The sequence below is a fragment of the Rhinolophus ferrumequinum genome, chromosome 21 (genome assembly GCF_004115265.2).
Source record: "Rhinolophus ferrumequinum isolate MPI-CBG mRhiFer1 chromosome 21, mRhiFer1_v1.p, whole genome shotgun sequence".
In the NCBI taxonomy this organism is placed as follows: domain Eukaryota; kingdom Metazoa; phylum Chordata; class Mammalia; order Chiroptera; family Rhinolophidae; genus Rhinolophus; species Rhinolophus ferrumequinum.
The window spans coordinates 53,149,651-53,164,609 of record NC_046304.1 but is presented as its reverse complement, the minus strand read 5'-3'; the positions used below and the strand labels follow the sequence as shown (position 1 = coordinate 53,164,609).

At 56.7% G+C, this 14,959-nt stretch overlaps 1 protein-coding gene across 1 annotated transcript in view; it reads left to right on the top strand.

The window, feature by feature from the left end:
• Nucleotides 1-545: 545 nt before the first annotated feature.
• RBFOX3 (RNA binding fox-1 homolog 3) overlaps nucleotides 546-14,959 on the top strand; it is a 371,870-nt gene continuing 357,456 nt past the window's right edge. The window contains exon 1 of the mRNA XM_033090062.1: nucleotides 546-872. The gene's annotated coding sequence lies outside the window, so the exon portion shown is untranslated. The remainder of the gene's footprint in view (nucleotides 873-14,959) is intronic.

Genomic DNA, 14,959 nt, shown 5'->3' with positions numbered 1-14,959 from the left:
CACCCAATTTGAGGCCCTAGTAAGGGAATGGGAGGAGTGTGGGCAAAATGAACAGGAGGCACCCGACTCCTGGCAGGGGAGTGTGGGGGGCATTCACCCTCCCTGTTCCGAATCCCCTTTCTGGGGATCCCCCGTGTTGTCCTTTCTGGGCCAGGGCGGCTCGCCAGGGGTTCTGATAGGGGCCGCTTGCCCCCACAATCTCCAGGAAGGAGGGAGGGGAGGTGGGGCTCTGGGCCAGAGGGCGGCGCTCTCGCGGGGACCCCCTACGCCTTGCCCACTGTCTGGTGCCGGGGCTCCGCCGGGCTGGCGCTGCGGGCGCCAGGGTGCATCGGCTTGCGCTCCCCAGGCTGCGGCCCTCCCCGCCCCGTCGCCCTCCCCACCCGCTCGGCCGCGGGAGCCCCCTCCCTTGCCGCGTGCAGCGCGCTCTGCCTGAGCCGAGCCGCCGCCGCGTGCTCCTGCTGTCTCTTCGCTCCAGCCGAGCGAGCCAGAGGAACCGGAGAGAGAGAGAAAGGGGGAGGGGGGGGTAGAGAGAGAGAGAGAGAGAGAGAGAGAGAGAGAGAGAGAGAGAGAGAGAGGCAGAGAGAGAGAGAGAGGCAGGCAGAGGCAGCGAGGCGGCGAGGGAAGAGCGAGTGCGGAGCCACGGGCTACTCCGGAGCCGGCAGAGGCTTCTCGGACAGCGGCCCCGGCCCCAGCCGCTTGCGTGGTGGTAGAAGACGCGGCCGCCGCTGCGGGAGCCCCGCGCCGCGCGCCCCTCACTGCTGGCTCGCAGGTGCCCGCTCGGCCCCGGGACTCTGCTGCCCGCTTGGCGGCCGGGATGCAGCAGGGGCATGGCCGCCGGGCCGCCGTCACCTGCCGCGGGGAGCGCTGAGCCCGTGAGTAGCCGGGCCCTCGCCGCCCATGCTTTGCCTTGCGGCGTTCATTACCTTCGCAACGAGCCAGCTGGGGGCTGTGGGGGTGGTGCATGGCCTGGGGAGGGTCGCATGGGACCCCGCAGGGGGAGGCGGGGTTGGTGGGGGTGCGGGGTTGCAGAGCTCGGCCCGGGACCAACCCGAGGGCACGTGGGGAAGGGTGGCGCCCTCGAGGTCAGGAGTCTCTGAACGGGTAGGAGCTCCAGCGTCCCTCCAGGGCTAGCGTCGGGCGCGTGGCCCCGCCGTGGGTCGGAGGGGCGATTTTATGAATGGAAAGGCACGGAGGTCGTCGGGCTCCTTGGAGACACGCGGGAGTCCCGTGCACTGCGTGGTGGCAGCGGAGGCACAATGCCCGGCACGGGGAACTCCCTGGCGGGGGGACACCGAAGCGCGAGGAGATCCCAGCCCCGCAGGGCGCCTCTGAGGGGCTGGCCGGAGACCACGCGGGTGGAAACAGGCGCTAGCGACCCCGCGGGATGCAGTGCACTTCCCTTCCTGCACCCAGGCCTGGGAGCCCTGTCCGGGTCTAGCAGGAGGAGGGTTCACTGAGGAGTTGATCACCCAAAGGAGTTGTGGGGAGGAAGGGGCTCCACGGCTCCCTCGAGAGGACCCCGGCGCGCAGCGCCGCTCTGTGCACGAGGGTGGAGCGGCAGGAAGCGAGCGGTGCACAGGGCCCTCCAGGGGGCGGACTGGGGGCGCTCCGGGCGGAGTCTCCTGGGAGGTTCAGGAGGGAACCCTTGCTTCTCTGGAGCCTCGGCTAACCCCAGGGACCAGCCGCAGCCCTGCTGGCTAAGCCGGGGCCAGATGGCCGGGCACACCCTTGGCTTGAACTTTCTGCCCTGGTGGCCCCGGGAGGCGGCATAGATCGCTGGGGTCCGGACATCGCCGCCGCCTGGAGAGCGCTGTCTCCTCCTGGCGCGAAGCCTCCCCTGGCGTGCATCCCGCAGTGCCCGGGTTACAGGGGGCCTCACCCAGTCCGAGCGGGAACGAGGCGTGGCTCCAGGCGTGGAGGGACATTGGGATCCCGCCCTGTCTCCAAGCTCCCTGACACCCGGGGTCTCATGTGGGTTGGAGGCGTCCTGGGAGTCCAGAACTCTGGATGCCTCAGCGGGCCAGGGGTTTAGCGGGGTGGGGAGAAACTCCACGGTGACAGACCTTACCAGCTTTTGGGAGAGACTAGATTTATTTTCACCTGTCACTTTAAAAAAGGACTCTTGCAGCAATGTTCATCATGATGCGCCGGGCCACTGTGAGGTGGAGGCAAATGACAGGGACAGAGGGCTCCATAGCCCCCTCGTGAGCCTCCCCCCCCACCCCAAGTCGCTTCTCTGGCTAATTTCCTGCTGAAACAGCTCAGCCCGCCCTGGGCGTGGCCCTGGGAGCCAGGGCACTTAGCACCGAGCAGGTATGAGGCTGATGGAGTGGGGTCGCTGGTAATGAGATTTTTCAGCCGAAAGCCGCCTTTGATTTAACTGGTCTGCAAAAAATAATAATAATTTTAAAAAGTATAAACATTGCAGCAGAGCCTGCTTATTAAGTGTGCATCGTGGATTTTGGCGGATGTCTTAATTAGGCTGTGTTGTAACAAGGATATTACACTAATTAAAACCAGACCCTCTAGGTGAGCGAAAATTGTGAAGGGAGGGAGAAAAGTTGAAGTGAAAGCTCCCTGGATGAAAGCAGGGTGCAGGCGGGTGGGGTTTTCCCCCTGGCAGACGAGTGCCCAGGGAGTGGGGGCTTCGAGGGCGGTGTCTGGGCACCAGCTAGGCGCCCCCTCCCTGCCAGCCTCCACTTGTGGGCGTGGAGCTCCATTCTGCGCTGAGGACTGAGGCTGCCACCCCTGTCTCACCCTGGGGACTGGACGTCTACTTGTGTTGGCACTGGGCACATGGCCTACTCCTGGAAGCAACATTTAATCCCTCCCTCCATGGCTGGGAGCTTCTGGGGGGCAGGGCTGTCCACCAGCGTGAGTGAGGTGGGAAACCCAGAGTAATAGGTTAGGGAGCAAAGGCAGAGTTGAGGGGCACACTGAGGCGGAGACAGCCTGGGCCCGGTGAGGCAGCTATGTGCTAGATGGAGGGTTTGCCAGTGGCATGTGGGTTGTTTGCGCTTGAGCCACTAGGGTTTTCTGGCACGAGTTCCAACAGTGATCCCCTTCCCCATAAAAAGAGGACGTCAGTGATAGCTCTGATCCACTCTCCAGGGGCCTGTATCTTCGATAGATCTATTTCCACCCCCAGACCTCGTTCCCTCTGGTTGCCCAGAGAATCCAGAAGTCCAGGGAAGTCTTGATAGGCTCGGCCTTTGACTGCATCGGGCCTTCGGGCCTTCGTTGCAAACGCCCCTTGCCCAGTGCCCTCAGGCAAGAGCCGAGTCAGAGCTGGCTGTGGTCACTGGTATTCCGCAGGGTCTAGAGGCTGCGCAGGATGGAGGGCTCAGCCTGGGCGACCCCCAGCCACAGGGGGCGCACTGGGCAGCAGCACCAAGGACAGGGCCAGGGCGGGCAGCCTGCCCTCTGCCCTCCCGCCTCTGATGTTGTCCTGGGGCCGCTCTGGGCTTCGGGCACTTGCCCTGGTCCTGCTGAGAGAAGGGCTAGGCTCCCCAGGCCCATACAGAGCTAGGGGAGCCCAGGGCATGAGAGAGGCAGATTAGGGAGAAGGCAGGAGGGAGGACTACTGGGCACTATTCCAGAGTGAGTCTTCTGTCATGCTCCTGCACGTTACTCAGCTCTGAACATTGCCGCTGGCCCCTAGGAGAAATGGAGTGATATTTTGGATCTCTTTGATGTCAGGGGATGAGTTGGGATGGTCGTCGTGGCCTGAGAAAATGCCATCCCCAGTTCTGGCTCTGCGCCAGCCTGGTCCACCTCTGGCGCTGCCCTGCCCTGCAGCCTTCTTTGATAGCCCCCCTATTCAACCATGACTGTTTTTCTGTGATGTGTCAAAATTAGAGGCTCATTCCTCAGGGATCCTGGCGGATTTATCCCGCCTCCTCTAGTACACACAGTTATCTGGTGCACGCTTGTGGAATCAGGAGTGAAGGCATGCACAGGTGAGGGAAGCTCCTGTCCCACCCGGAAGTGTCAGGGTGGTGAAGGTGGCAGGGGAAGTGAAGGGGCTGGAGGAGCAGTGCAGGGGTGCCGTCTCTGAGCAGAGAGTGGCAGTGCCCGCCTGGAAGCTGAGATGTTGTTTTTCAGTGGTTGCAGTGCGGGGCTTACCTCCTCCAGCCAGTCTATCTGTGCGCCTGCAATTTTTGGTGGTTGTCTCTCTCTGTTTATTTATTTCCACACTCCTGCTTGATACTCTGTTATAAAGACAAATGGAACCTGACGTGCAGCTGACATTGGGTGAGGAATTTTTTATTTTTAAACAAGTGAAGGGGAAAAACCATCTTGAAGCGCGCCTCCCCCTCCCTGGGCACCTGCCTTCCCTGAATCCCGGCCTGCTGCAGGCCCTTCCTTCTGACAAGGCACCTGCTGGCCATATAAACACGTCTCATTTGCACCTACATCTTCTTGATTGGCTGCGGTACCTCCCCACGTTCTTCTGTACAGCAGCACGTTATTCTCGCAGGCTCATGAAACCTTCAGGCAGCCTAAACATCTTTCCCCTGCCTCTCTGAAGTTGGTTCCTGCCTGAGCCACCACTGTCTCTTTTATTTCCAATGTTCTGGTTCCATCTCCCTCTGTCTCTCACTGTCCGTCTCTCTCCCCCCCCTTTGTCCATCCTTTCCCCCCATGCTTTCTGAGTGGTGTGGGCACTTCAATACTTGGGAGAGATGAGGACTCTGTCAGCTCCTAGTGGGATGGTGGTGGTGCTCATTACACAGGGGACCAGGGACGGAAAGGTGAGCATCCTTGCCGAGACAAGTACCTCATGACGTGGACTGACTTGGCTTATAAAATAGACGTTTTTAAATGTAATGCACTTAGTAAATGGGTTTGCTCTCTCAGTTTCTCCAACACATGAGCTGACACTGAAACATGCCTTAGAAGGTGACTTGAGATAATAAAGAGCATAGAACCTGTGACTTTATCTGAAAGTGTTTCCTCTGGTAGCCGGGGGCAAGCTCACAATGTGTAAATTGCATTTTGGAAAGTGTTGCCCGAGTCTGGTGCGGCAGGAGTGCTGCGAGGAGCGAGGGCGCCACCATGAGGGACGGCCAGCCAGCGGGCTCCTCGGGCACACAGGACTGCCAGCGTTATTTTACAGTTAGGGGCCTGCAGAGGTACTCAGCCCTGTGACAGACAGGGCTGCTTCCTGATGATTCTCCCTGGGATGTGGGTTGTAACTTGTCAGCTCAGTTTGGATGCGATGGGGTCTTCAGGGTCTGTGGTTTCCTGTGGAGGCTAAGAGCAAAGCAGTTCTTACTGGAAGCCTTTTTTTTTTTTTTTTAAAGTGTTTAAACTCCGAGCATGTTTCTAGCAGCAAAAAGGAGGGAGAATATACCCATTTTTAGCAAAATTTCACCACATTGCTTTGGTTACTGGCTGTCCTGAGAGCTTTCTTCCAGAATTCTGGGAGAGCAGAGGCATGGGCAAAGCAGCTGCATTGTGCCGAGCCCGGCTCCCTCCCAGACCCAGCCTTGCTCAGCAGCTGTGTGTGCACAGGTCTCTGCCTGCTGTCTGCTAGAGGCTCAGGGAAGGGAGCTGGCCCTTCTCGTCCAGCACAGCGCTGGGCTGTGACCGGAAACCGGGAGGAGAGGCACGTGGTCCGGTATGTCTATTTTAGCTGTTTTAGAAAACAGTCCCACTTGTAGGTGAGAAAACTGCCTGGGAACAGACACCTGTTACCAGCCAGACCCTGCACAGTTTTATCAAGTTCCTTCTGGGTGTGTAGATGAGATCATATGTGTACACTTTGTATGGAAGAGAGGGGCATCCTGTGTGCCTTTACTTCTCCGAGGCATCTCGTCTCATGTCGAAATTCTTCCTCCACCAAAACAAACAAGCAAATCATATCCTTCCTCTCAGGGTCGCTGATACAGTTGTGCAGGCAGTGCACTGCACAAGCCTACGGCACACTCATAGCTCTACCTGTGAGTAGCTGAAACACTGCAGCCTTGCTCATTAATGTCTCCTTGCTTGTGACACCAGATGAGACCAAGGGATGGCAATGGCAGGAAAGGTGGCCTTCCAGAGTCTGGAGGCAACACCGGAGTTTGTCTTTGGGCACCAGGCAAATAATGGTTATTGGGCTGGGTGATGAATCTCAGGACAGTTTTATTTTAGGCAAGGATAGTGAGAACACAGAGAAGCACAGTGTTCTCAGCAAAGAAGGCTTTTTATGTAAAAATGGAAACCTGTGTTGAAACTAAAGAACGTGAAGTTTATGAAAAGGTGCATATGATTTGGAGAAAGATTTAAAGGGGTGCAAACACCTGGGTACATTTAGAAATAATTTCTCACTAGACTTCAATAATTCGAAATCCTTACTGAAGATAAATTAGAGGTTTTTCTACTGGATTAAATAGAAAATAACTCCTATTTTTCCTGGAACTTTGATTTTAAAAACTGGGTGTAAGGCAGTGCTCCAGAATCTGGACATAAGAGTTTCTGGGCTCCTTGAAATCAAAGCTCCTGCTGTGACTTCTCCCCAGGCGCCCTCGCCCCCGCCCCCGCTCCCGCCTTTGGCTATAGGAAGAAGGGCTTTGTAACCTTCTGTTTTCAGCAAGAGGTATTAAGATATCTTTTTAATACTTCACAGTCACATCACACACACCATGTTTCCTTGAGATTCAAGAGGTAGGAGGAAATCAGAATGGTGCCTCCAACCGGGTCTGCACACAGGCTCCTGTGGGGCACCACCCGCGCCTGCACCGGCTGCCTCACGTCCTCTCTTCTCCCTGGGGCTCTGGTCTTAGTCTCCTGATTAGCGGAGCTTCCCCAAGATGGTACATCTTGGCTCTTCCTCCAGGCCATACATTTAGATGCACATTTAAATGGAATGCAACTCGGAACAAAGCTGTGAGTTAATTACCTTTCTCGAGACCTCAAGCCCATTAGGGGCTGCAGCACACAGCCTGTGTGCGCGGAGCAGCGCAGGGAGCAGATCCGGCACACGCTGCCTGCGGCCGGCGTGGTGGGAGGGCTGCATGCCGGGGACAGTGAGGCCCGAGCACAGCGCAGCATGCTGGAGGGCAAGCTCTGCCCCTTCAGTTTACTCAGCTGAGAAGTGGGGCGAGAACACATGCAAAGAGCTGGCACACAGTAAGTGCACGGCAGCTGGTTGTGGGCGTGGTCCTCCCCTGGCCACTGTCGTCCACCTGTTAGAGGAACGGGGATCCTGTCAGAGTCGATGAAATGGCTTCTGCCCTGTATGCTGTGGCCACGAGGAGATGCCCCTGTTTTAAAACGGTTCCAGACCAGGTTGCAGGTGCTCAGGTGGAAAGAAGCCTGAGCATTTCTGTCAGTGAGGAGATCCTTACTCAGGCGGCCTAGGAGGCACCCTGGGCGGAGCCCGAAGCTCTGTTCTCCAGAGCACCCCGTGGCCAGGCAGGACGAGCGAGGGCCTGTGTGTGGGGCCCCTGACCACGCATCCAGAGAGGGTGGCTGCTGTCTGCTGTCGCGGGTCCCGTCAGTGGGCCAGCCCCCTCCCGCGCCTCCGCTCCAGGAGAACCACGGGCGGGTGCTCTGCAGTGGGCTCTTTGCTTAGGCTGGAGTGGCCTTGGAGTCTACAGGATGCAGCCCTAGGTCAGTGCCATGGGTTTTCTGTGAGGGGAGGAACGGGGGAAGGAGAATTGTAACCCCCAACCCTGGCCCTGCTGGGGCTCCTCGGAACCCGTATGTTGTCTCCGTGGCACTTAGCTCTCAGACCGAGTGACTCTGTTCCACCCTTGCCTTCAGTGTGGAGAGGGTTTTGGTTCTTGGGACTCAATGCGTGACTAATGGTTTGCAGAGACCATTAGAGATAAACATGAAGTGCACATGTCTTCCTGGAATACTGACTGCCTTCAATGGAGGGACTCCTGTGAGGCCATTAGGCCTGGCTGGGGTCCGTACTGCAGGGACAGACGAGCTGGAACCAGCGCCCAAGGGACTTCTCACAGAGGCTTCTCGCAGCCTGGGGTGGGGCAGATGGCGCTCCCTGCGTGCCTCTCGCATATTGTCCATGGGTCTGTTGTCAGGTATTTTGGAATCTTAGCGGGAAAGAGGAGAGCAGGAGAATCTTCAGGGGAGAATTGGAGTTTCCAGCGGTGCAGGATTATAATCAGCACTCCCGGACTGCCGTGCTGCATCCCGTCTTAGCGCGCCAGAAGTCTGTGTGACAGGCCCACAAGTGCTGGCCAAACGGAGGGTGACCCTGTTTGCTGGGGAGCCTTTGCGTTGGTGTCTGGGACAACTTCACAGCACGACTGAAGGCCACTTCCCAGTGACCGCAGTTTTCTTTCTCACAAGCCAGTCCCCCCTAGGACAGTTAGGGAGGGTGCACCTCGAATCTGCCTTCTTTTGACTCTTCCAGCGCCCCCTGGCCAGGAATGGGGTCTTTGTGCACCTTCGCCCTGCTGTTGGAAAATATACATCCAGCTGTATACGTGTGTTGACAACATCGCAGTGCTGGGCAGCTTCTTTCCTGACTGGGTGCGTGCTTACGTGCATATTATGGGTGTCGCATGGGTGCTTCCCGACCTAGGCTGCAGTCTCATTGTCAAAGTAGCACTGTCTGTACAGGACAGATGGCCAAACCAAAACCAGGTTGTTTCCATGTTAACAACGCAGCCTCTGCCCCTCCCCCTGGGATGTATTCTTTCCCCATTGGGAGTCATCACAGAGGTTGACTTAGGGAGAACTGATCACCCCCTGTTTCCCGTCACGGATGCGGTAATATGTTTTGCACAGACCTTAAGAAGAAAACTGATAAGAGCAGACTTGGAAATTTCGAACCCCAAGGATAATTTTTCGGAAAGTAATGAGTACTGGAAAATGAGGGCTATAAAGGAAGTCTTTAGGTAATAATCATGCTGTAACGTCCACCACTTTGCAGTCATTAATATGTACTAAAGTCACCGAACGCGTGAAGCCTCCTGGAGGGAGGGGCTGTGCTCTGGAGCCCGAGGCCCAGCCTCTGGATCAGTGCCACTTTCGGGGCTCTGTGCCCGTCTCTTATAGACAGGTCCCTGTGCCCCCAGCTGGGGTCCAGTTGCACACACAATGAGGATTGGATGGAGAAATATTATTTCCTCCCCTGGCAGTTTCCTTTCAGGGCTGTGCTGTTTTCCAGCAAGGCGAAAGAATGCTGGGACTCCCCCAGGTTCTGGCCCACTTTATTGGAGTCAGGCTGCTTGAGAGCTGGGGCCTGGGAGGCAGGCGTGTAGACACAGCCCAGGGGTGTGTGGCTCGGCACCCCCGTGCACACTGCACCTATGGCCACCTCCCCTTGAAGCCGCAGTGATGAGTCCTCTGCACTTGTAGCCAGAGCACCCGGCCACAGCTCTCCGGCCCTGCTTGCTCTCCTCTCCCCATCCCCCACCCCCACCCTCTCTCTTTCTCCTGCCCCCTTCCCCATGCCCCTCTTTCACCTTCAAAGCCAGCAGACTTCTCCAGCAGGATGCAGGCGAGAGGCTGGCAATGGTAGGTCAAGCAGCGCTGAGCTCAGAGCAGCCAGGAGGAAAGATTTACGGCTCCTCTCTGCCCTGCTGGATGGACAATTAGAGGCGTGCACGGCTGGAGGAGAGCGGTGCCGCTAAGAGTCAGGACAGTCAGAATAAATCAGTCACCTTCACTTAGATGGTTAAGCTAGACTGCTTCCTGTGGCCTTGAAGGCGGGAGCCCCTGTGGGTGTGGGTTGAAGGGTCTGACATGCTCTGAGCTCTGTTCCCTAAAGACCCCAGGGGTCTCCTCACAGATGGGGATGAGCTGTAGGGCCCTAGGGGGAAGTTCCAGATCACACACTTGCAGGCCCTTTTGTCTCCTGAGCACCTGCTACCTGTGAGAGCCACAAAGTGGGATGTTTGTGGGACAGAAAAGTGGACCCCCATGTGAGAGTAGAGCGTGCATGCTCACATGCACGCAGCACATGCATGCACACACGTGTGTTTTCATGTGTACACGCACGATGCACATACACACATACATGAATGTACATGGCACATAGGCACACATGTGTTTGCACGAGTACACAATGGCATGCACATGTGTACATGTGCGCACATTACATGCATGCACACACGTGTTCATGTGCACACATGCATGGTGTTATATGTGCACATGTGTGTTGTGTGTGCTCACCTCTTGGACTCTCCCAGGCTCCACTTGTGTGTTCGAACCCACACACCCCTGTGCCAAGCTGCCAGGAGCCAGGTGTCTGAGCACTGGCCAAGCCTGCTGTCCTCCTCCTTCATTTGTTCTGCATCTTATTTCAGTGTCTTGAAGACTCTGGCAGTTTCCTCAAGGAAACTTTGTCTTGGTGGAAATGAGGTGCCAACTGCTCCTGGCCCTCCTACTGGCTAATTGATGACATGATCCTGCGTGGGCGCCCTGTCATTCCTGGAAGTGCTCTTTATTTCCTGCGTTTCCCCACTGCCCTGCCTGCTCCCTCCCTCTCCCCACCAGGGTCTGATTTCCACGGAGTGATGGAGCTGCTCCACGTGAGGCTGGGGCTGTGGCATTCCCGGTATTCAGTCAGCCAGCGTGCCCGGCCTCTCGTTAACTTGGATACTACAATTATAAACACCGAAAGGCTGAAAGGGCCAGTTAGGACTTTTCTGCCTTTAAAACAAGATTCCTGTTTTCGCAGCCATGTGCTCAGCCATTTGGCACCACAGCTGTGACATGGAGCCTTGCATCGGAGTCAAGAGCTCTTGAGCGCCCCCACGTCGGGTCTGTAATAAACAAGGTTCAAAGTGGAGACAGCGTGGGCTGGGCGGGGCGCCGTTGTCTGCTGGAGGTGCTTTGCGGACAGTCAAGGCAGTGTGCATTGCGGGGGGGCTGCCTCCTGCGGTGACTTAACATGCCCGTGGTGGCCAGCGGGCCACTGAGCTGATGGCAGCATGTGTGCGTGCGTGTATGTGCGTGTGTGTGCGCGTATGTCTCTTGGCATCGAAAGCCTGCTCCCATCAGCTTCATGGAGAAGGGTGGGTCAGTGCCCTGGGCAGTGGCTCCCATTGGCTTCCACCGAGGCCACTGGGCCTTTTGAGGGACACTGGGCGTTTCCGGGTGTGGGTAGGGGGATGTAGTTTACACGCACGTGTGTGAGTGTGCGTGACTCTGTGTGTGGGGATTAGGATCTTACACGGTTGCCTGACCCGCTCCCCACATTGGGAGATGTACGAATGGTTTCTTGGGACCTGGGTGGGATCCTGGGGGTCTGGATTGCAGTCTCAGGACTCCTGGAGAGGACGAGGGGCCCAGAGGGGCATACGTGGGAGGTGCATGGGCTCAAGGTCACCTCGTGGAGAATGGCTTTCCTGGAGGACAGAGCTGGACTTGTGCCGATGGTGCTCAGGCAAGACACCGCCTCCCCTCAGAAGTGCCTCGGACACTGTACCCCAAACTCACAAAAACCTTACTCAGGGACCTTCTTATCTTAAAAAGGAAGGAAAGGGTCCAGCCTACTCAAGCACCAAATAACAACCAACAACTCACAAACTTATTTTTTTTTAAACTTCCCTGAAGTTGCCATGGTTACCTGCATGTGTGGGTTCCGGGGTTTCTTGCTCTAAGTGGGGCGGCTTGGGGCAGGCATGAAACCCTCCATGTGGGGCCCCTGTGTATGCTCAGCCATCTGAAGAGCCTGCGTGTGGTGGGTGTGGAGGGAAGAGCTGGGAATCGCTGAGCTTTTCCAGGACCCTAGAATGCGATGTTCTAGTGCAGCGCTTCTGAGATGCTGGAGACAGAATTTGTCTCCCACGCTAAAATAATTATAGCCAGGAGAACAGAATACATCACTTCAGGTCCTTAACAGTGAGGAGGGTGCGTGTGTGTGCATGTGTGTGTGTGTATACGTGTGCGAGTGTGTATGTGTGCGAGTGTGTACATGTGTGCGTGTGTGAGTGCGTGTGCATGTGTGCGAGTGTGTACTTGTGCATGTGTATGCGTGTGCGAGTATGTACGTGTGCGTGTGCATACGTGTGTGCATGTGTGCGTACACGTGTGCATGTGTATGTGTGTGCGAGTGTGTACGTGTGCGTGTGTGTGCGTGCGTGTGCTTCAGTCCCTGTGTCAACACTGGCTTCCTCCAGGGGCACTTGTACCTGGCCACATATGTAGGGACAAACACAGCCAGAGGCGTCCCTTTGCCCGTTGGCTGGAGGACATGTACCCAGACCACACTGTGGGATCGTGAATTTCCGCAGGGGGTTTGGGGAGAATCAATAGGGATGGTGGGAAAAGGGTGGATCAAAGCGGGTGAAAGAAGCCAGACCCAAATTCCTTCTGGCCAGACTCCTGTCTCCTCCTCAGGCAGCGGGGCCCTCGGAATGGGTTGAGGTGTCAGCCTGCTATCTGCTGGGCTCTGTGGGGACCCCTGGGGCACCCATGGTCCAGGCTCAGTCTGTGTGGCCAAAATACCAGCTAAAAAGAGAAGGACCAGGCTGTGGGCCAACTGTGTGCCCTGTCACCACTGCCGTGGGATCGGACTGACTTCTCACACAGATGAATGGGAGGACTGGCTATTTTTGTGTCTGGGGCCGGAGAGCCCAGTAACTGGAAGGTACCATGCTTCTCTTTCCCCAGGAAGGCTGGAGCCAGCCCTGGTCGTGTGTGAGCACTCGGCAAGTGATGGTGGATGCAGGGACTGAAATAGGACAATGAATTCTGGGTGTTGGGGATGACAGTGACAGATGAGGGTCTTGGTGGTGGGCCACACGGCCAAGCATTAGCAGTGGGGACCCTCGGGGGCTCGTTGCCTACCAGGGTCCTGATTTCCTTCCCTTGAGCCTGGCCGAGAGCAGAAACCCTACCACAGGAGGGCCGCGTCTCCTTCCCCTGCTTTCCTGGCCAGCTCTCGCTCATACCACATGGAACCCTGCATCCCTCTGGCATGGCTGGGCTGGCGCAGCCCCTCGTAGCATCCACTTTCTCACTTTTCCACAGACAGGAGGTGACCTTAGACTCTGGCATTGCCTTTTTGGCCAATTCATGAGCATGTGTGTTTTCTTGAGGGAGCATTTGTGGTTACGTGAGCCCAGGGGCCCTGGGGTCTCCTCAGCAAGTCCTGTACAGCAGGGGACACTGAGGTGGGGGCTGACCTGCATTTCTGCTGGGGAATCAGGAGCTGCTGGGCTAGTTAGATAGATGGTGAAGGTGAATGGGGAGGTTCTAGATCCTTCCACAGGCATGGGACAGAGCATTATCTGTGGCCGTGTCTAAGGCAGCGGGCATTTGGAACTTACATGCACACTGTCAGACAAAGGACATGAAGAGCCATCCTTGGAGCCACCCCCACAGCCTGACCGTCAGCAGCCTGTCTTTCCCGGCAGTTTCCTGGGACCCATAATCAGCCCTGATGAGGAAGAGTGAAAAACCACAGGTCCTGGTAGGTGTTTGCACATCTGTCTTCACATTAGATCGTAAATGCTTCGAAGGCAGGGACCCTGCTTCCCCAGATCACAGAGGACGGCTCTTCTCCCAGCAGGCTCTCAGTCAGAATTTGGGACATTCTGACAGCTGGCTGGGGTGGCGGGGAGGACATCGTGACTCCTTAGCTCTGTGTCCTAGCTCGCTGGCCGGTGAGGGACCTGTGTGGCTTCCCGTGCCCTGGTTCTGTCACTAGCAGCCCTCAGAGGCCTGCTGATGTGGGAGGGTGTGTAGGAGTCCCTGGCCTCCTAGCTGTGCTGTGGGTACACTCCGTGCCCGGAATGGGGGTGGGGGTGCTGTGGAGGGATGGGGACCCGGTGTTCCATAGGAAAGCCACCGTGTCTCTGTCCTGGAGAGGAAACGGATCTGCCCCTGGGTTGGCAGCAGCGGGCTCAGTTGGGCTTTACATCCAGCCATATCAGCTTCCTTCCCTTCAGCCTGGAAGTAAACCTTGGACAGTTTTCCCAGAACCAGGAGCAGCTGCCAAAGAGAGCAGAATGCCTCCAAAAGGGGGGTCTCAGGTGTGTCTTTGAGCCACCTCTCTTTGCTGGGCTTGGAGTGAGGAGTAGATAAAAAAGAGAGAAAAATGCCTAAGAAGGTGCTGGATTGTTCTGGAAGATAGCCTGAGACTCCTCTAGATGCATGACCCCGGGGCTGGCTGCATCCTTCGGCGGGCAGTGTAGCCCATGTACAGGGGAGTCAGCTTGTGATTATCGATGCTAATGGAAACCAGAAGTGAAATGGATAATGCGAGATGGCAGGTGCATCGACATTATTTATATTTAGCTGGTGAGTGTGCTGCATTTTCTCCACTGGCACATTGGCCCTCACAGTGATATTTGCGGGATCCAAGAATCTCCTGTCCCGGGGCCAAGGGCTGCCACCTTGCTCTCCCTCTAGGAGAGCTGTTGGAACACACGAGAGCCCCTCGTGACTTGGCGGCCAGCGTAGAGTGCAGCGCCAGCTCCGTCCTTCCTTGCACCTGCCCTCTCCCCACTCACGGTTGGCACACCACCTCTCACAGTGCCCCTGCTGCGAACACAGCCCCTGCAATAGGGGATTGGTTAAAACCGGTAAAGAAAGAACGGTCTGTTCAAACGGTGGGTTTTGTGGAGCCGTTTCAGACAGATGTGGAGGGAAAACTGCAGAACCATCTGTGTGTTTTAATATGGAAACCCGAATACATGTGCATTGTCTGGTCTTCATCTTGTATTCTCAGGGCTTAAGACAGTGCCCGGCACATAGTAGGTGCTTAGTACACGCTATCAGGGGGAGTGGCTGGGGCTCAGTGCAGGTGGAGTGAGGCCTGCTCTAGGAGTCATGTGTCTGCCTGGAACACACAGAACCTCGCATCTTCGGCGGGGGCCCTCTGGAAGGCTGCACGGCTCCCCCCACCCCCACGTCAGCACCTCAGCCTGGGCATCGGTGCTCTTTGGCACCGACGTTTAAAAAGTGACCTTTGATTTTGAAGGTGCCTTACATTAGACATTGCATCGATTTGAATTTTTATATTTAAACAGTTGGCTGTGCTCACTCG